Below are 20711 nucleotides of genomic sequence, written 5' to 3'. Positions count from 1 at the left end.
CATTTAATCCTAGTACAAAATCCCTGTTTTAGGTCAGTTAGGATCACCACTTTATTTTAAGAATGCGAAATGTCAGAATAATAGTAGAGAGAATGATTTATTTCACCTTTTATTTCTTTCATCACATTCCCAGTGGGTCAGAAGTTTACATACACTCAATTAGTATTTGGTAGCATTGCCTTTAAATTGTTTACCTTGGGTCAAATGTTTCGGGTAGCCTTCCACAAGCTTCCCACAATAAGTTGGGTGAATTTTGGCCCATTCCTCCTGACAGAGCTGGTGTAACTGAGTCAGGTTTGTGGGCCTCCTTGCTTGCACATGCTTTTTCAGTTCCGCTTTCTATAGGATTGAGGTCAGGGCTTTGTGATGGCCACTCCAATACCTTGACTTTGTTGTCCTTAAGCCATTTTGCCACAACTTTGGAAGTATGCTTGGGGTCATTGTCCATTTGGAAGACCCATTTGCGACCAAGCTTTAACTTCCTGACTGATGTCTTGAGATGTTGCTTCAATATATCCACATAATTTTCCTGCTTCATGATGCCATCTATTTTGTGACGTGCACCAGTCCCTCCTGCAGCAAAGCACCCCCACAACATGATGCTGCCACCCCCGTGCTTCACGGTTGGGATGGTGTTCTTCGGCTTGCAAGCGTCCCCCTCTCCTTCAAACATAAGGATGGTCATTATGGCCAAACAGTTCTATTTTTGTTTCATCAGACCAGAGGACATTTCTCCAAAAAGTACAATCGTTGTCCCCATGTGCAGCTGCAAACTGTAGTCTGACTTTTTTATGGCGGTTTCGGAGCAGGGGCTTCTTCCTTGCTGAGTGGCCTTTCAGGTTATGTCGATATAGGACTTGTTTTACTGTAGATCTAGATACTTTTGTACCTGTTTCCTCCAGCATCTTCACAAGGTCCTTTGCTGTTGTTCTGGGATTGAATTGCACTTTTTGCAAAAAAGCATGTTCATCTCTAGGAGACAGAACACGTCTCCTTCCAGAGCGGTATAATGGCTGTATGGTCCCATGGTGTTTATACTTGCGTACTATTGTTTGTACAGATGAACGTGGTACCTTCAGGCATTTGGAAATTGCTCCCAAGGATGAACCAGACCTGTGGAGGTCTGCAATTATTTGTATGATTTCTTTTGATTTTCCCATGATGTCAAGCAAAGAGGCACTGAGTTTGAAGGTAGGCCTTGAAATACATCCACAGGTACACCTCCAATTGACTCAAATGATGTCAATTAGCATATCAGAAGCTTCTAAAGCCATGACATCATTTTCTATAATTTTCCAAGCCGTTTAAAGGCACAGTCAACTTAGTGTATGTAAACTTCTGACCCACTGGAATTTGTGATGCAGTGAATTATAAGTGAAATAATCTGTCTGTAAACAACTGTTGGAAAAATGACTTGTGTCATGCACAAAGTAGATGTCCTAACCGACTTGCCAAAACTATAGTTTGTTAACAAGAAATTTGTGGAGTGGTTGAACAAGTTTTAATGATTCCAACCTAAGTGTATGTAAACTTCCGACTTCAACTGTATACATTACCTCAATTACCTCGACTAAACATTGCCCCACACATTGACTCTGTACCGGTACCCCCTGTATATGGCCTCGCTATTGTTATTTTACTGCTGCTCTTTAATTATTTGTTACTTTTATTTCATATGTATTTTTCTTAAAACTGCTTTGTTGATTAAAGGCTTGTAAGTAAGCATTTCACTCTAAGGTCTACACCTGTTGTACTCGGCGCATGTGACAAATAAAATGTGCTCCTTAACTACGAAATAAGAACAATCTATAGTTCAATAATGTAGAAACATTTGACAAGTGGAAGTATTCACAAAAACTCTGAATACAAAAGGGGATAGTTTGATAGTTTGTTTTGATTCACGTTGTAAACGGAATGGGCTCCCGAGTGGCACAGCATATCAGTGCTCGAGGTGTCACTACAGACCCTGGTTCAATTCCAGGCTGTATCACAACCGGCTATGATTGGGAGTCCCATAGAGTGGCTCACAATTGGTCCAGCATCGTCTGGGTTAGGGTTTGGCAAGGGTAAGGCTGTCATTGTAAATAAGAATTTGTTCTTAACTGACTTGCCTAGTTAAAATAAAAAACAGTGATGTGAGAATATCCTCACTCTCTGTGTTTAACTGGTCATGTCTAGACTGTCACCCATCTGTAAGATTATCACACTGAGAATGGGGTCAAGCAATTCAACTGTAGTCCCTCTTATTCAAAGCCATCAAATTATGCACTTGAGAATAAACTTTAACAGAACTAATCTGTGGTGCTTTTACAAGAACGTCTGTCATGTGATGGCTTTTTCCTGGAGTTTGAAAATGTTTAATTTGAACAGTCAAAGGAAATACCTTAAATCTTTATTTTTGGGAACCTTCATACTTTCTGCCGAATAACAACAATGTCCATGCTGTACTCATTGGTTTGCATTGCAGTGGTTTTAAATTGCAACATTTATTGGAGGCCAAGCTCCCCTCCTCCCCAGTATACAGGAAGTGAAGGGGCTGCTGCTGGCTGAGAGGATATGATTATTGACAAAAGAATAGAAGACACAGTGCCCAGACCCCAACCCTTATCCTCATCACAAACGTGTCGTAGGAGAACTTGTGCCGGTGGAGCAGGTGCTGGAGGAAGTTGGAGCTCTTGTAGCTGGGGTCACCCCGGCATGGCTGAACATACAGGACACACCTGGAGGCACACCAACCAATCAACAACCCTGTCATTACCTCACCAGTACACCAAAACAGAATGCAGTAGAATCTCTGTTGGTTTAGGATGCACTCTCATGCAGTTATGTCAACGTTGCGTAACACTTCATATCAGCACATAAATGCTTGAGGAAATTAATACTAGGACAGTGTCCATGTTCAGACTAGGACAGTGTCCATGTTCAGCTCCTGTTGGTCCAGATTGCGGGCTCCACAGAACGGGCAGGAAAAGGTGGAACGGTTTGGAATATTGCTGCAGGCAGGGAGAAAACACACGTTTAGTAGGAGCCATAATGGAAACAACATGGGTATGCACACACACTTTGCCAGACACACACTGGTGGTGTGTTGTTGTGTGTGTGAATATAGCTCCAAAGTCTGAGGCCCAGTTTCCAGACATTAGCAGGATGCCAATCATGTCCAGCAGCACACCTGGACAGACAGCTGGCCTGTGTGAACATGAGGATCAGAAAGCAATGTGCTGCAGTTACATTTACGCTAGCCGAGCCACACAGCCGTAGAACAGGGTCCTTAACAATGTGTTCATTAACTCACTGCTCCATCAGCACTACACCAAGACAACAGGGCCTATTCACACACTACCCTCCACAGCTGACCAGGGGCATCCCATTAGAGTCCCATCAGACTTAAGGTTGACATGTCTCTCAGGTAGATCACAGTCTACTAGCTAATGGGAAATGTCTAATTTACAGACATGTCTATTTGAATAACTGATAAAGGTACACACTGTACTGTAAATGTAATAGAACAGCAATGTCCTCAGGAACAAAATCAAACATTATTTCAGCCTTGGTTTAAAAAAACTGTCAGTTTACACGGAACCCAAACTGGCTGCACGCGTGCGCCATCGTGCATACATTTATTTTGTCCCCCCACACCAAACGCGATCACGGCACACAGGTTAAAATATTAAAACAAACTCTGAACCAATTACATTAATTTGGGGCCAGGTCGAAAAGCATTAAACATGTATGGCAATTTAGCTAGCTAGCTTGCACATGCTAGCTAATTTGTCCTATTTAGCTAGCTTGTTGTTGCTAGCTAATTTGTCCTATTTTGTCCCCGCACCAAACGCGATCATGACACGCAGGTTAAAATATTAAAACAAACTGAACCAATTACATTAATTTGGGGCCAGGTCGAAAAGCATTAAACATGTATGGCAATTTAGCTAGCTAGCCTGCACATGCTAGCTAATTTGTCCTATTTAGCTAGCTTGCTGTTGCTAGCTAATTTGTCCTGGGATATAAACATTGAGTTGTTATTTTACCTGAAATGCACAAGGTCCTCTACTCTGACAATTAATCCACACATAAAACGGTCAACCAAATCGTTTCTAGTCATCTCTCCTCCTTCCAGGCTTTTTCATCTTTGAACTTATATGGTGATCGGCATCTAAACTTTCATAGTATTACCACGACGACCGTCAAAACAGTTCGTCTTTCAATCACCCACGTGGGTATAACCAATGAGGCGATGACACGTGGGTACCTGCTTCTATAAACCAATGAGGAGATGGACGAGGCAGAACTTGCAGCACGATCTGCATCAGAAATAGGAATGACTTCTATTTTAGCCCTTGGCAACGCAGACACTCAGCAGTGTGGGTGCAATAATTGAATAACATGGATTTCTACATTTATTTTGCAACGCTCGCGCACGCGACGTATCCGGTCTGGTCAGCATGTGCAGAATAATGACTTTCTGGCAAGTAGACAACACCAGAAGACGGTCCACTGTGTTCTCTGGGCCTTCAACTAGATGAGACTGCCTTTGTGGTGCTGGCAACGTCGCCCAATTAAATTGTGTTTTGGAATGTGGTAAAAACAACAACCTTGAAAAGACATAGATAAGCTGTTCTGTGTTCACCCGTGAGTTCCAGATGGTCACTATAGACGTCACAGAACCTTATTACAGTACTCTTCCTCAGACTAGTAACTCGGTGCTTCTAGCACATGTTGGGAGTGGGACCTCCTCTGGCTGAGTTGTTCACAGACCCTCCAGACAAATCAGTGAACACCTTCGCGCTGCCCTTTGGTCCCCTGTCCTCTCCGCTGCCTTCCTTCAATTGAAAATGAATGGGAAGCGGTGTTTCACCAGGGCAAAAAACTTTTCCCATATTCAAATCACCAGCGGCGACCGCTGGGCGATGACCAATCATATCGAGTGGTTCCCCATGATGAATTCGACGCTATGCGACCCAAGGCTGGAGACTTTCTTCAGCAAAGATGGCTGACAAAAATGCTGTGATGGAAGCACGTGACTATAACATCATAACGAATCATGCAAAAAAATGTACAATTGAGAGGAATATGTTAGTTCATGTAGAGACAAACGATTATGCATATTCTTGTCATAAAGTTAATTTACGAAAATCGTGATTTAGCAAGCTAGTCATGTTGTAACATGAGTATGAAATTATAATTCTGGTTGTTAGGGAAACCTGAAACAACCAGCAAACCAGGCTGTCATTTTGTGAAACAATGGATGTAAAGAATCTAGTTAGTGCAAATTGAACGTACAATTTCGTAAGCTTGCCTTGCCAGGCTGTATCACAAGCAACTGTGATTGGGAGTCCCATAGGTAGGCTGGACACATTACATTTCTAACGCTTTTTTCTGATAAAAACAAGTTCATTGCATCCGCGATTTTGAAGTCATTGCGAAAAAACAGGTCTTATTTTAGGGGATTTTTCATGCCTTCAGAACGTTCTATTCCCAGCCCATTGTTCTACGTCACAATGACTGCTTCGGTGTTGTTGGCAATGAGACATGGACACGTTAAACTCACAGGCTTACCTCAAGTTATGAATCATTAACTTAAATTAAGGTTACTTAAATGAGTACGCTCATTGTTCAGCTGGGTACATGTGACCAACAGTATTGTCTATGGTTGGCGCATTGCCATCAAACGTTAAACATTTTCTGCTCATTGTTAACCATATTTTCTTTCGGAAAAAGGTGTAAACCTAAACAAAACGCATGTCCCTGTCCTCTTTCTCAAGACGTGGCCGATTTTAACAGCCAGAATACATTTTTAAATTAAGAAATAACCACATTTTTGGACGATATGTTGTTTGTAAATGGCTGCTGGGTAATTTGATATGCGTCGAAATCTGTTAGTAGGCATCGAATGAAGCGAATGCTGCGCAGGTTCACAGAGTTGCAAACTAAATGGAGAGGTCTAGGTCATTGATTTGTAGATCTGACGCAGTTGCTACCTCAGATTATGAGCCTATTAGGTGTCACGAATCAGTTATGTAGTACCCACAGAAGGCCACAGAGCAGAGCAAGAGAGCTATAAACCCATACTGTTTTTTTTCCTTAATTAGCCTTAACCCTAGGTATAACCTATTTTAGCCTTAACCCTAACCCTAGATATAACTTATTTTAGCTCTAACAAGAGGTATAACCTATTTTAACCTTAACCCTAATTCTTGGGTAGGGTAGCCTAGAAACTTTAAAAAAAAAAAAACGATTTTAGTAATATTATGTTAGTAAATACCAATTATAGTATTCAATAGCATTTTGATTATTTTTTTAATCAAAACATTTTGGAATTTTTTTGTTATTAGTTATTTTATGATATTTATTATTGCAAGGCAGAACACTTGATAAGCCACATTTTATTTTTCAGATGTGGTTTGAACTGGGTGTGACCTAGTAATCTATATGTGAAAGTCCAGTCTCAAACCTGCCCCACCTATCCCAGCCAATTGCTGATCTCAGGAATTAATAAGAAAAATACACTTTATTTCTCAGCTGCTTCACTCACCAACGTCTTTTTGTGAATTAATAACTTTGAATTGCTAAATATTTCCAATAGATAGAAGCATAAGACCACGAAACATCAATTATAGGCTATAGCAGCAATATGATTGACATAAAATCGCATGCAACCAAAGACTATAAGTCCCAGGATTTTCTAAAATGGTCACTCATTACTTTACAGGTAGTTACTTATCTCGTATTAGGCCTGTGTTGCTTTTGGGAGAGCAAAAAAAGTGTGACTAGCAGGTATTGAACCACGGCCAAATAATCACCAGACAGGTGCACTAACCTCAACCCTAGTAGACATGCATTATACAACATTCTGAACTAGAAAATTATATTATGAGTATGATATGAGTAAACAGCCTTGAATAGAAAAGACGAGTGCTTCTTCCAGCCCGCCAATAAATAACATCATGAAACCCTAGCGGTTAGCAAATTTACCTCAAGATGCCCATCGCTTGTGCGAGAAGGCAGAGTGCTCGCTGCTGCTGACAGCACAAGCTTTAGGGCGGGTCTTGTAGAGTTGGCTACTTTTGCGAGAAGGCAGAGCGGGTCGAATGCTGGTTGATGAATTTCACAATGAATGTACTAGGAAAAGACGTGGGATTAACCAATGAGGAGATGGCACGTGGGCACCTGCTTCTATAAACCAATGAGGAGATGGGAGAGGCAGGACCTGCAGCGCGATCTGTGTCTGAAATAGAAATGACTTCTATTTTAGCCCTTGGCAACACAAGCGCTCGTTGGCGCGCACGAGCAGTGTGGGTGCAATAATTGAATAACATAGATTTCTAAATTTATTTTGCAACGCTCGCGCATGCGACACCAGCTGTGTAGTCAGCCTGTGAGGGGAGTGGTGTATCCAGGGAGAAAACTGATCTTCTGAAATTTCATTCGTGATCTTATGCTGCCATCTATTGGAATTATTTAGCAACTGCAGTGCTGAATAAATTGTATTTTTTTAAAAAATGTAATTTTACCTTCAATTACCTTTAAAGTGGTAATTACTCCGAATTGCAAAATATAACATTTTCTAGTTCATTTTGTCACTTACAACCGTAAAATAACCATTTAAACCATAACAAACAATGAAACAGACATAAACACCATACATTTAGTTTATTATTTTACATTTTAAAAAACGATTTATTTAGATGGGTGACATTATCTGCGAAAGTGACCCCCCCTTACCATATAAACACAGACACTGGACACGTACACTAAAAATGTGTTGTTTTTAATTATAAATCTGGTGGCTCTCAAAAGAGCCTTTGCTCTGCTAAGCAGTTCGTTTTCGTGAGTGTGCTGCCTGCCTGCCATGTCATCAGAGGAGTAGATCTGTGAATAATGAAAAGTTAATAAATTATTGCCACGCTTTCACATAGAGGCCTAGTTTACATTTTAGTCATTTAGCAGATGCTCTTATCCAAAGCGACTAAGGTTAAGTGCCTTGCTCAAGGTTTCGACAGATTTTTCACCTAGTCCATTCAGGGATTCGAATTTGCCACCTTTCAGTTACTGCCCAACGCTCTTAACCGCTAGATTACAAACCACAAAATGTTAAACACAAAAAGGCAAATGGTAGTAAATAAATGTTAAACTGGTTAAATAAAAGACTGTTCTTAGAACTTTCAGACTGCCGGTATATTTCGCCAAATATCTCGCAATGTGTATATTTTGATTTTTTTCAAGTAGGACACCATTTTAATCAGGATAATCTCTTCTATCTAATTATGTAAGGCTGGGCAGTGTATCTCGTTGTCATCGATCGTTAGACCAAAAATAGTCCTTAATTGCAATTTGTTTCCTACTTCCTCGTTATGCAGACATGAGCACAGCTGACACCATCGAGGTGCGTAGTATGTCTACTTTCTACACTCGTTTTTTCTTCTTCTTCAGTTTCGTCCTAAGAACAAATTGTAGTGGTAATATGAAAAGGGCTACATTTTTTTTGAGACATTTAGGCGAAATGGAATTCTAAGCATAATTCCAGTCAAAATCGGGTCCCCGAACGCTCGATTCGATTCATTTGCTATGGACTCACGCTAGTGTTCCAGTTCAGCCAACGTTATATTGCCGTTTTTCAGCCTTGGGTGAATTTTGACTCGTTCAATTGGGCCGAGCGATGTCCGGGTTTGGCCGGTGTACTGTAGGCGATCATTGTAAATAAGAATTTGTTCTTAACTGACTTGCCTTGTTAAATAAAGGCTAAATAAATACATATAAATAACTACAAATATTTGCCATGCAATGCAGATGGATGAAGTAACGTAGCTAGCTAACTATTTTCTGGCTTATTGTTCAGTGGAGGATAAAAATACCTGTATGCCTATGGATGTGTAGCTAGCTATGTAGCCGATCAGTGTATGGACCCAAACGTTTGGTATACATATTAGTTCAGAACCTAGCTATGAACCTCAGCTATCATAGCCAGTTGTATCAACTTCAAAACAGTCTGAATGACATTAACGAAGCCTATGGATTGAGTAGAATATAATATAACTTTGTGCCAAGGATGCAAGTCGTATATACATGTAGTTATTACCATGCATGAGATCCCCACATTGTAGCCTGTACATTTAATATATTCACTGATCATGTACTCTACTTTGGCAAATAAAGGTGCAGTTCAGGTATGAATGTCTTTGAGATTATTTTTCAGTCATATCCAATACCAGGAGTGTCAAATTCCTGTATTTGAATGATGCTGTGTCTGCATGTATGTATTACAATTATACACTTCAACAGTGTTTATCAATCCTGGTCCTGGGACATAAGTGGTTACACATTGTAACTATGCAATAGACTAGAAACATGATTCAACTAGTTCAAAGCTGATTTCTAATCCATATATACAGAAACAGAATTTAAAAAACTGTACACTACACTTCCAATAGATAATGTAAATACTCTAAAACCAGTTCATCTCAATATCTAATTTCCTTCATCTGCACTGATCTGAGGACACAGGATAGGTGTAGTATTTTATCAAATTAGAGACTTATTTTCAACCAGTAGAGAATGTGAAATGCTTTATTGAAAGAAGTTCATTATCCAAGTGTTATAAATACATAATACATGCATTATAAATCTAATAATTGTAATATTATATTATAAATACAAGTTCAAACTGAACTTCAATGCACATCTGTTGTGCATTATAAAATCAGAGGAAGAAAGAGGAGGTGGCGAGAGAGGTGTAAAAGACAGAAGGTGAAGGCAGCATATGAATCACAGTGCTACCCTAATATTCTCTGTTCATCACAATTACATAATAGTGTCTCTAGTGGTGTCTCCTAAACAGCCCTGGGCTCCCAGTCGGCCCGAAGGTTATCTTAAGAGCGAGTGAGGTGGCGATGACGGGACTCGGGGTTGGCGTCCTCTCTCACATCAAAACATACATGCAGATGAGAAACAGATGGAGAAAGAGAGCATGTTTAAGCCTTGTGTCTTTTCTTTATTCTAACACTGTCAGTCATCAATCATCAGGAGGTGAAATGCAAAACTGACCTTGGATCATTAACTCTGGGACTACTGCATCTCTATCTGTATTTCAATGTAAAGCATCTCTTTAATAATACTTCCTGTTGACCCGACCAAGTGACCTCTCACCTCTGATCATGCTGTGCCCTCTATGTAGCCAGTTCAGATGCAGGAAGGGTTCACCGACACAGCTGATATAACCTAGAGGATTTAGGGAGAAGGGGGAGAGAGGGGTGAAGTGAAGGAGAGAGACTGTTATTGAGAAAATAAGGTAGTTAAAGAGACAGTGTTCAACAGGAATCTGTGTGTGGCCTCACCTGGTGTCCACGCCAAGTGGCTGCAGAGTACTTTATGCTGAAAAACATGCACAGACACACGAGGACAAACAATATAGCGTAATTATAGAAATAATGAAGTGTCTTATTATTCTCCATGGTTGGCCCTCTTGCCTATTCTTTGAAGGTGGAAGGAGCCACAATTCAAATCAAATCCAATTTTATTAGTCACATGCGCCAAATACAACAGATGTAGACCTTACAGTAAAATGCTTACTTACGAGCCCCTAACCAACAAATACAGATAAGAATAAGAGATAAAAGTAACAAGTCATTAAAGAGCAGCAGTAAAATAACAACAGTGAGACTATATACATGGGGGGAACCAGTACAGAGTCAATGTGCGGGGGCACCGGTTAGTTGAGGAAGTATGTACATGTAGGTAGAGTTATTAAAGTGACTATGCATAGATGACAACAGAGAGTAGCAGTGGTGTAAAGAGGGGGAGGGGGGGGGTGCAATGCAAATAGTCTGGGTAGCCATTTGACTAGATGTTCAGGAGTCTTATGGCTTGGGGGGTAGAAGCTGTTTAGAAGCCTCTTGGACCTAGACTTGGCGCTCCGGTACCACTTGCCGTGCGGTAGCAGAGAGGACAGTCTATGACTAGGGTGGCTGGAGTCTTTGACAATTGTTAGGGCCTTCCTCTGACACTGCCTGGTATAGAGGTCCTGGATGGCAGGAAGCTTGGCCCCAGTGATGTACTGTGCCATTCGCACTACCCTCTGTAGTGCCTAGCGGTCGGAGGCCGAGCAATTGCCATACCAGGCAGTGATGCAACCAGTCAGGATGCTCTCGATGGTGCAGCTGTAGAACCTTTTGAGGATCTGAGGACCCATGTCAAATCTTTTTTGTCTCCTGAGGGGGAATAGGTTTTGTCGTGCCCTCTTTACAATTGTCTTGGTGTGCTTGGACCTGTTAATTTGTTGGTGATGTGGACACCAAGTAACTTGAAGCTCTCAACCTGCTCCACTGCAGCCCCGTCGATGAGAATGGGGGCGTGCTCGGTCCTCTTTTTCCTGTAGTCCACAATCATCTCCTTTGTCTTGATCACTTTGAGGGAGAGGTTGTTATCCTAAACGCACCACACGGCCAGGTCTCTGACCTCCTCCCTATAGGCTGTCTCATCGTTGTTGGTGATCAGGCCTACCACTGTTGTGTCAAATTGAATGATGGTGTTGGAGTCGTGCCTGGCCGTGCAGTCATGAGTGAACAGGGAGTACAGGAGGGGACTGAGAACGCACCCCTGAGGGTGGCAGATGTGTTGTTACCTACCCTTACCACCTGGGGGAGGCCTATCAGGAAGTCCAGGATCCAGTTGCAGAGGGAGGTGTTTAGTCCCAGGTTCCTTAGCTTATTGATGAGCTTTGAGGCCACTATGGTGCTAAACGCAGAGCTGTAGTCAATGAATAGCTTTCTCACATAGGTGTTCCTTTTGTCCAGGTGTGAAAGGGCAGTGTGGAGTGCAATAAAGATTGCATCATCTGTGGATCTGTTGGGACGGTATGCAAATTGGAGTTGGTCTAGGGTTTCATGGAATGATGGTGTTGATGTGAGCCATGAACAGCCTTGCAAAGCACTTCATGGTTACAGATGTGAGTGCTACGGGTCAGTAGTCATTTAGGCAGGTTACCTTAGTGTTCTTGGGCACAGGCACTATGGTGGTCTGCTTAAAACATGTTGGTATTACAGACACAGACAGGGAGAGGTTGAAAATGTCAGTGAAGACACTGTCTGGTTGGTCAGCATATGCTCGGAGTACACGACCTGGTAATCCGTCTGGCCCTGCGGCCTTGTGAATGTTGACCTGTTTAAAGGTTCTTACTCACATCAGCTGCAGAGAGCGTGATCACACAGTCTTCGCGGAACAGCTGGTGCTCTCATGCATGTTTCAGTGTTGTTTGCCTCGAAGCGAGCATAGAAGTAGTTTAGCTCGTCTGGTAAGCTTGTGTCACTGGGCAGCTCTCGGCTGTGCTTCCTTTGTAGTCTGTAATGATTTGCAAGCCCTGCCACATCCGACGAGCGTCAGAGCCGGTGTAGTACAATTCGATCTTAGTCCTGTATTGAGGCTTTGCCTGTTAGATGGTTCGTCGGGGGGATAGCGGGATTTCTTATAAGCTTCCGGGTTAGAGTCCAGCTCCTTGAAAGCGGCAATTCTAGCCTTTAGCTCAGTGAGGATGCTGCCTGTAATCCATGGCTTCTGGTTGGGGTATGTACGTACGGTCACTGTGGGGACGACGTCATCGATGCACTTATTGATGAAGCCAATGACTGATGTTGTGTACTCCTCAATGCCATCGGAGGAATCCCGGAACATATTCCAGTCTGTGCTAGCAAAACAGTCCTGTAATTTAGCATCTGCTTAATCTGGCCACTTTTCTATTGATCTAGTCACTGGTGCTTCCTGCTTGAATTTTAGCTTGTAAGCAGGAATCAGGAGGATAGAATTATGGTCAAATTTGCCAAAATGGAGGGCAAGGGAAAGCTTTGTAAGCATCTCTGTGTGTGGAGTATAGGTGGTCCAGAGTTATTTTTCCTCTGGTTGCACATTTAACATGCTGATAGAAATTTGGTAAAATGGATTTAACTTTCCCTGCATTAAAGTCCCCGGCTTCTACGAGCGCTGCCTCTGGGTGAGCGTTTTCTTGTTTGCTTATGGCGGAATACAGCTCATTCAATGTTGTCTTAGTGCCAGCCTCTGACTGTGGTGGTATGTAAACAGCTACAAAGAATACAGATGAAAACTCTCTCGGTAGGTAGTGTGGTCTACAGCTTATCATGACATATTCTACATCAGGCGAGCAATAGCTCAAGACTTCCTTAGATATCGCGCACCATCTGTTATTTACAAAAATACATAGTCTGCCGCCCCTTGTCTTTCCAGACTCCGCTGTTCTATGCTGCTGGTACATCGTATAACTAGCCAGCTGTATGTTGATATTGTCTTCGTTCACCCACGACTCCGTGAAGCATAAGATGTTACAGTTTTTAAATGTCCCATTGGTAGTTTAATCTTCTGCGTAACTCGTCAACTTTATTCTCCAAGGATTGCACATTTGCTAGCAGAATGGAGGGAAGTGGGGGTTTATTCGATCGCCTACGAATTCTCAGAAGGCAACCCGCTCTTCGGCCCCTCTTTCTCAGCCTCCTCTTCACGCAGATCACGGGGATCGGGGCCTGTTCCCAAGGAAGCAGTATATCCTTTGCGTCGGGCTCGTCAGATTCGTGAAAGGAAAAAACGAATTCTGCTTGTCCGTGGTGAGTAATCACAGTCCTGATGTTTAGAAGTTATTTTCGGTCATAAGAGACGGTAGCGGCAACATTATGTACAAAATAAGTAAAAAAACAAGTTACAAACAATGCAAACAAACAATCAAAAAACACAATCGGCTGGTGGCACGTAAAACGTCTGCCTTCTTATACACCTGAGCCTGCCCATCTGAGCCTGCTTACTGCACAACAAAACCCATCAATCAGATTGATACATGAGTGTGTAGGTGTGGGTTCTAGGGTGTCTAATTGTTCTACATTTTTTCAATGTGGGTGACTTAAAATAGCCTGTTTTGTTTTTGTACAGACATCAACACTCTTACCTAAACAGCACCCTCACCTGAGAAGTAGAAATCAAAGGGAGAGAAATTGGGAATTGAGTAACTGCATTTGACATAGCTAAGTAAATGGTAGAATACTCTTACTGCATTGTGGATGGCTCTTAAAAGAGGCTTTGGTTGTGCATAGTGTAGTCTATGGTGTTGCCAGGGAACAGCACCCTCTTCGAAGAAGTAGGAGGTGAAGATCTCCCGCACACGGATTGCCTCTTGTTGTGTTGTTGGACCCCATCCTTGAAACATCCTGCAGAGCAGCAGACTTCTCCTCTGGCTCACGGCGGCGAGCTGCAGATCCCCTCCTGGTCTTCGTGTCCATCCTCATAAAGTTATGCAGGAAACAGGTAGCCTTCACATGCCGGAATTCCTCCAGGAGGCAGTCCCAGATGGCCCTGGTCACCCAACCTTGCAGTGCCCTACAAGGTAACTGTAGGCAATCGTTTTGAAGGAAATCTCCAGTGACAAGGTATCTGTAGGAATATGGAAGATAATGTCATTATTAGACTTACATCATCAGGTCATTGTGGATTACTGAAGTATAATATCCCTTACAACAAATCATGATAACATTAGATTGATAGGTGCATGTGCAAACACGTGCATGTGTAGCATGTGACAATAGCAGGATCATATCAAGGACAGCATCGCAAATGTATACATAAATACCACTTGAAGCTTGATGATGAGTTGATCATTTGAATCAGCTGTACAGTGCTAAGGTAAAAGCAAAAATGTGCATACCTTTGAGTCCCCAGGACCAGGACTGAGAACCACTGCTCTTCATTGGGACCTCTTCATCTGCAGACAGGCTTTCACAGCTCTCTGTATCTGAGGACAGAAAACCTCACAAGAAACAGACTTCGGTATACTCAAATTAGACGGCACTGAATATTATGTTACTTTTAAATCTGTCCTCACTTCTAGGGACTGGAACTACACAAAAGTACCTGCCCTATCCAGAATAGCCTACTCTCTCACTTTGACAGTTGGGGCTGCTATCCTTTCACCCTCCTCCATGGCTGTTAGCTAGCTACCTACAAATGCATTTGGAGTTGTTGTTTTTTACAGTGATAAATACACCAAGATAGCTAGCTAATATTAAGTTAGGTAACTGGTAATATTTAATTCACTTAGCTAGCTATCTATACAGTATGTAAAGTTGGCTAGATAGTTAACTAGCTATGTTAGCAGCTAATTTGAGTTAGCCTGCACTGTAGCTAGTTAGCTAATAACACATTGTTTTTTTACATTTTCGAAATGCATTTACTTACTTGAATCGGTTCTCCCAGCTATGTGGACAATTGGAAACAGGGCAGCAAAGTTTGTTTGTCACCAGAGCGTTTTAGAGCATATTACTATTTAACTATTTACCCATTTAATAACCATACGTTCATACAAACTTGCTATTCTGGATTCCTGACGCACAATCAAATGTGCTGCCATATGCTGCCAGCACGCCCACAAGCGAGCCACTCTGGGCGGCCTAAGCAGCACGAGGCAATTTACCGTTTGCTAGTGAACACGAGCCGTAAGAGTCAGTTGGCATGCCTCGACCAATGGCCTCCTCAACAATAGTGAATTGAAGGCCTGCACGGCAATCCTGTGCTGTGACCTGATGGTGACATTTGAAACAACGCCTTCATGCTTTGGATGAAGGCGTTGCACTGCTTGAGTCATAGTTAAACTAGGCTCTCTTGCCAGGCCAAACTGTCTGGTGAAAGACTTTAGAAAAATGATGTCATGCTAAAATGAATGCATGGCTTCTGTGTGATGCAGTGCAGAGGATGTGACATTCATAGGCCTACTGATGTACAGTACGATTGACCTATGTGGTCATCCTGATGTCCCATCAAATGAGAGTTGATTGCTCTGCTAATGCACTCACTGGCAAGGCAACGTCCATCTGTCATTATACATACATTGTAGTTTTGTTGTAGCATAGGATAACATAGTGTAACGTAGTGTTGATCACCTGTTGCCCAAGATTTATTGAGGCCACTCCTCTTGGGGCTCATTCAAATAGACCATCTTACAATATTCAGAGAGAAAAGAGTAGAACATATAAAAGATACCATCGTCCCTCCGTAAACTGCTGATGGATTTTGTATATAGCATGCACAGATTTTTATAGCATGCACAGATATAGCATGCTCTAGCTTTTCTAGAGCTCCAGGGGAATTTGTTTGTGCGTGAACTAAGGCAAGTGGCCCATGGCCTCCACTGTTTGCTGAAATGGTGACCATCGGCTCCATGATTACAGGGCAATGGTCCATGTCATTTCCTAAATTCCCCAGTACAGAAAGCATTACACAGCATAGAAGTGAACGGGGGGAGTCTTTTTAGCACCTTTTGAAGTACCTTGTCTTTATAGGAAAACATCTGGAGGATCTCAAATAGGCACCTCACAGCTGGCCCTACAAAGAGAGTATGGGGTACAAACACCCTTTCTAAGTACCCCTTTACTCCCTCAGGCCCAGACCCCCAGGCAGATCAGCCAATATGAGTCGAAAGCGTAACTCAATCCCATTATCCGAAATGACAAATCAAGAAGATGTAAATACTGCTCGTTTGTAATTAATCAGACTTTTTCGTCCTCATGTTAGTAAATGCTAAAGGTAGGATGGAAAAAAGCTGTTTAATAAAAAAAACGAGCAGTATTTTAATCTTCTCGATTTGTTATTTCGGATAATGGGACAATTAGGAGTACAGCGACATCTTCCATCCCTGGATTGAAGTACGTTTTCGAGCCATATCCTGCCCTCGTCGCCGCGGTGCAAACATGGGTGGAGTGCATTTCGACTTGAAAAGTACTGAACTTCAAGTCGAGTTTTGGCTAATTCAATCCATAGATGTAGCCATTTAGAACAAAAAGATCACTCAGTCAGTGTCGTAGTACATTTCAAGTGAGACACTATCAAGGTTTTAATAACTGCGTTACACTGAAACATTATGGGATATAATAATAATACGTCTCTGAAATGTGCAGCGGTGTGACATGCCTTGGCTCTGATGCTCTCCCGTGTACCAAGTTCTGCCAGACACACTCGGTTTGCCAAAGATGGCCGCCTACTATCATGGCTGAATAAAGCTAAACCAAGGGTAACACAGAGGAGCCAGTCACCTGACAGTACACCAGGTGTTTATTAGCACAAACAGTTGTTTGCATGTGGTTTAGGCCAGGTGGGGCTATTTGAATTTCCTTGCGTCTGGCTGATGTGCTTCAACGCCTCGCTCTTTTGTTTTGCTCTGTCTGAGCCAATTAAAAGTGTCGTAGTGCCGTATATCAAAACTCCACGCGTTTATTTCTTGAGAGAAGTTAGTAAATCTGAAACATCTATATTGTGGTTGAATAGCAGGGAATAACCTTAGTCAATGAAAACAACCACCAGAAACATTCCCATTGCATCCTCTGTTCTGCGCTTATGAGGGATAGCCCCACACAATCTCATTTTGTTTTGACAGTAGGGGACAATTGAGCCCCGAGTCGCTTCATCCATCTCCTCTCATTGCCCCTTTTCCCCAGAGATGATCCAGCCTCACTGGCGTTAAAGACTCAGGCTTCAGTTGTGTTTGCCGGCAGGATAAAGCAGCAAAACCCTATAAGCTGGGGCTTAGGAGGTGCGATACCCATGGAATCCAGGGACTCTGTGAGGGGGCCTAGATAACTAAGTGCACAAGGTGCCCCTGCCAGTCAGCAACACGCCTGGCCTCATCCCACTGCAGCATGGTGTTTTAATCATTCTTTACAAGTGGCATCTACACGGATGGCTTTGGACACTGTTGATGATCTTGGAGTTAAAAATACTGATTTGTGTGTATAATGTGTATGTTGGGGGTGCATGCGTGCAGGTGTCAGTCTTAAATAGCTTTTGGCAGTGAAAAACATAATTTGTGGAGATTGCCTGTGCCGTTCACAATTCTGCATGTTCACTTTTATTTTGCGTTTCTGCAAAATACATTTTTAGTTTTGCTGTTTGTTGAACAAATACTTTGATACTCTAGCTCACGTCACATGCCTTGTGTCAGTTCCCCAGTGCTGAACCCGTAGTATTCACTGAACTCTGTTAGGGCAGTGTGGCAGAGGGACGAAATCACATTGGAAATGTAAAATGGCTGCTTTCATTCTACCTCGCTGGAATCCTCTAACACCTTGCTGCCTATTTCCATAGCACCATCGAACAACCATTCAAATCAAATCAAATTGTATTTGTCACATGCGCCGAATACAACAGGTGTAGACCTTACAGTGAAATGCTTACTTGCAAGCCCAAGTTTCTTACCCATCTCTGTTAGCAAACACATCGTTGTAAGTTTCCCTGGCTGTCTCTGTGAAGTCTTTGTGTTTTACAGAACTTGAAAGGCACATCTGAAATAGAAAGACATGTTGGCCCATGGGTGGATGGATGTTTATTTGGTTGACAGACAATAGAGACAAGGCATATAGATGGAGTGTAGCCACTATTTTTAGGGATAGTTTTACAATCCATAAACATTGCAGCCTCAGTTTACTTGAGCAGAAAGCTGTCATTCTTTGAGGCAAAGACAAGGTTCCATTTAGCTCGAGCTACCCAGCGGACAGAAATACATGTGTATTGAGGGGCCACACCTGTCTCACTCTTCCAAGGCTATTTTTCTTTGAGGTATTTATCAAAATGGACAGTTCAACAAAGAAATAACTTGGAATTTACACTACTTGCTCTCCTCTCCTCAGTTTGACAAATATATTTCCGGTTTCTCTATTGAATAATGTGTATTGTGGTACGATAGATAAAATAGAATTTGATGTAACAGTTTGAAATTCTGTGAGTTTGAGAACCATTGGAATTCTGAACTCCTATGTTATCACACTTCTTTCCAAACAGTTCAGTCAAATTATTGTACAATTGATGTTGTCAGAAACCAGTATTAGTCTGTGAAGACTTGTACCAACAAGGGTTCAGACATGAAAGAGTCATTTTACAACATTGGGAGTTTTATTAACTTCAAATTTAAGTTAGGCATTAGTCATGTGCACAGCACATACATCAAGATATTCAACAAGACCTGTATAAAACTACAGATAATATCTAGTAAATATTTTAAAAAAGACAATGGAAACAAGAGTAACAAGACCACATGACTCAAAGACACTTGTTACTTGAGACCCAAGAGCCCTCCCCTGGATGCAGAAACAGCACAGCAATGGAAGAAATAAGCACCCATAGAAGACAATAGATAATGAACATATTAACACTGAAACATGCTCGTTATTCTGCATTTTACGCTATTGTCGCGGTAGCATCAGGGATAGATTAAATGTCTGAACAATTGTTCAAACTGTCTTGTCTATAAGGTGCACATTTCAGAACATTGTGCCGTGTTGCTTGTACACTTGCTGTATAAGCAAATGAGGTGACTCTCCTGGGGTTGGGACAGGGTTGAAGGGAGAGGTCACAGAATATTTGCCAGTGGCTTCTCAGTCTTTTGTAAACATTATGGCGAGCCATGCAAAACAGTCTATTGGGGAACGTTTGGCACAGCTGTGGCAAAGGAAAATAGTTATGAGATTGGCGGTGCAGCCTGGTGTCTCGGGTGACTAAATAATATTACCAACAGGTGTTTGAGCATCCAGGTCATATGTGACAATATTAAGTCAGGTACAGCAATGGATAGCTCTCTGGCTAGTCAGTCTCAGGAGCTGGATGGTATGCAAGAGCATCATAGTCTTGACTCATTTTGGCTGCCATGTGCTCATGTCTTTTTGAAGGGGAAGACGGGATCCAGGATAGGATTGTTTTACGGGAGACATAGACTTCCACAGCAGGTGTTTAGACATGGACACAGAGAGTTCACCAACAACACCCTGAGATATTTGCTGAAGCTCCAGCCATTCTATTATTTACTACTACCCAGTGATGTGTTTTCCCTTGACTGCATTTAGCAAAGCTATTTGCTGTGTCAAAGTTACGCCTCATTAGATTGCTCAGGATTTGGACGCTATTGTTACTATTGTTCTATTGAATATAGAACAATGGGCCATCGCTTCCAGTTTGAGTTGTCTAAAATCAGTACTGTACATTGTAAACTGCCATGGTATGTGGAATGTTGAACCTGAGATGGAACCCTCTCAGAAGAGAATGAACACCATCGTACAATCTAGAACTATTCTAATAGTCCCAGTCGGTATTAGACAGAACGTTGCAGCCCTGCCCGCTTGTGGGGAAAACAACCGGTGGCTACATAGGTTACCCTATTGGCTCAGAGTAAAAACTTTACATTTTCAAACGCAATTTTCTTGTTGTCTGCTTGTTTTAGTCAATTACAAAACTGCATTTAAGGAAAGTACAACATGCCTCAAGATAACTTTTCAACATTGCCAGCGCCCTAGCATTCTCAATACTTTGAAAAAGGTCATATTGTAGGTCTTCCCTCATGCCACTTTTCATGACAGTGCTTGCAGCCACGTGAGTGAGTGCTAGCTAGCGAACGTTAGCCAAGAGCAACAACACAAACAAACGGACTATACAGCTACAAGTAATGAGTGGAGTTACAAACGGACTATACTAATCAAGTTACATGTCTTACCTGTGGTGAAATGGTTTCCACACACAAAGCTACGTGTAGCCTACTTGGACAACGGGTCCCCACATTTCCCACTCTCCAACGCCAAATAGCCTGAAGCCACAGCACAGGGCTCTTCTCGCAGGCTCTATTTCCCTACATGGGGAGCATTGCGAACCATAGGTCAGGATTTTTGACCTGGTTACATTGAACAACA

The sequence above is a fragment of the Salmo trutta genome, chromosome 12 (genome assembly GCF_901001165.1).
Source record: "Salmo trutta chromosome 12, fSalTru1.1, whole genome shotgun sequence".
Classification (NCBI taxonomy): Eukaryota; Metazoa; Chordata; class Actinopteri; order Salmoniformes; family Salmonidae; genus Salmo; species Salmo trutta.
The sequence above is the reverse complement of the archived record's forward strand: the minus strand, read 5'-3'. Positions refer to the sequence as shown.